Raw genomic sequence first — 2,042 nt, forward strand, 5'->3', positions numbered from 1 at the left:
CAAGACCTGAGAAAAAAAATTGTAACACATAGGCAGGTTACTATAACACCATTTCTAAAAGGAAAAGGTTGCAAATTTGCTTTACTGTAATTTACATAATAAAAACATTTGCACATGCATATCACTTTTGTTGTACAGAATATTTTGCTGGAAATTGCACTGATTGGTTATTGAAAGAGCCATGCATAGTCCATCCCAGCCTCCACAAAGCATATCACTTGTTGAACATAATATTTTGCTGGAAGGTGCACTGATTGGTTATTGAACGAGCCATGTATAGTCCATCCCAGCCTCCACAAAGCATAGTCATATGACTGTTAGACTGCACTGTTACATGCTCAAAGTTATTAAAATGTATCAAATACAATGATTTTACTGTTTAACCAATTGGAGAGAACTTGCTTTGTGCATAGGCCTACCCTGTTTATGTTGACCATCTGCAGCACACACAACAGCTACTGTTATTTTATTGTTGCTCCTTAATTACTTGTTATTTTTCTATTTTTTATTTATTTTATTTTAGTAAATACTTTCGTAACACTTTTTTTCTTAAAACTGCATTGTTGGTTAAGGGCTTGTAAGTAAGTGTTTCACTGTAATGTCTGTTGTTTTCGGGCACGTGACAATTACAATTTTATCTGATTTGACAACTGGGATGAATGTCATTCAAGACATCAAACAACTGCTTCAAGACTATTGCAGTGTTGACCATAAAGATGGATAGAGGACTCATCTTTTATATCTGTGCCATATAGCATCTGTGACAGCATGGGCAGCACCATTGAGGCTACAACCCATAGGAGCCCCAACTAGTGGACTACATTGAATATTTTAAAATCCGTGTTAGGGAGGGTTTGGCAAGGGTAGGCTGTCGTTGTAAATAAGAATTTGTTCCTAAATTACTGGCTTGCCCAGTCAAAATATTTTTTTGCAATATACACAAGTGCATTCGGAACGTATTCAGACCCCTTGACTTTTTACACATTGTTATTTTAACCTTATTCTTCAATGGATGAAAAAAATATTTTCCCTCAATCTACACACAATACCCCGTAACGACAAAGCAAAAACCGTTTTTTCATTTATTTTCGCAACAAAAAAACAAGAACAAATTAACACATTTGCATAAGTATTTAGACGATTTTCTCAGTACTTTTTTGAAGCACCTTTTTGCGAGTCATTACAGACTCGAGTCTTTCTTGGGTATGACGCTACAGTGTTGGCACACCCATATTTTTGGGAGTTTCTCCCATTCTTCTCTGCAGATCCTGTCAAGCTCTGTCAGGTTGGATGGGGAGCATCGCTGCACAGCTATTTTCTCCAGAGATGTTAGATCGGGTTCAAGTCCGGGCTCTGGCTGGGCCACTCAAGGGACATTCAGAGACTTGTCCCGAAGCCACTTCTGTGTGGTCTTGGCTGTGTGCTTAGGGTCGTTGTCCTGTTTGGAGGTGAACTCTCCCAGCCCCAGCCCCTGCCACTGAAAAACATTGATTTGACCATGCCTCACTGTAGGGATGGTGCCAGGTTTCGTCCAGACATGACGCTTGGCATTCAGGCCAAAGAGTTCAATCTTGGTTTCATCAGACCAGAGAATCTTGTTACTCATGGTATGAGAGTCCTTTAGGTGCCTTTTGGCTAATGCCAAGCGGGCTGTCATGTGCCTTTTACGGAGGGGTGGCTTCCGTCTGGCCAGTCTACCCATAAAGGCTTAATTGGTGGAATGCTGCAGAGATGTTTGTCCTTCTGGAAGGTTCTCCCATCTCCACAGAGGAACTCTGGAGCTCTGTCAGAGGGACCATCGGGTTCTTGGTCACCTCCCTGACCAAGGCCCTTCTCCCACGATTGCTCAGTTTGGATGGACGGCAACTCTTGGAAGAGTTTTGGTGGTTCCATACTTCTTCCATTTAAGAATGGAGGCCACTGTGTTCTTGGGTACCTTCAATGCTGCAGAAATGTTTTGTTACCCTTCCCCAGATCTGTGCCTCATCACAATCCTGTGGGACCTGATGTAGACATGTGTGTGCCTTTCCAAATCATGTCCA

Source organism: Oncorhynchus kisutch, linkage group LG13, assembly GCF_002021735.2.
Source record: "Oncorhynchus kisutch isolate 150728-3 linkage group LG13, Okis_V2, whole genome shotgun sequence".
NCBI lineage: Eukaryota > Metazoa > Chordata > Actinopteri > Salmoniformes > Salmonidae > Oncorhynchus > Oncorhynchus kisutch.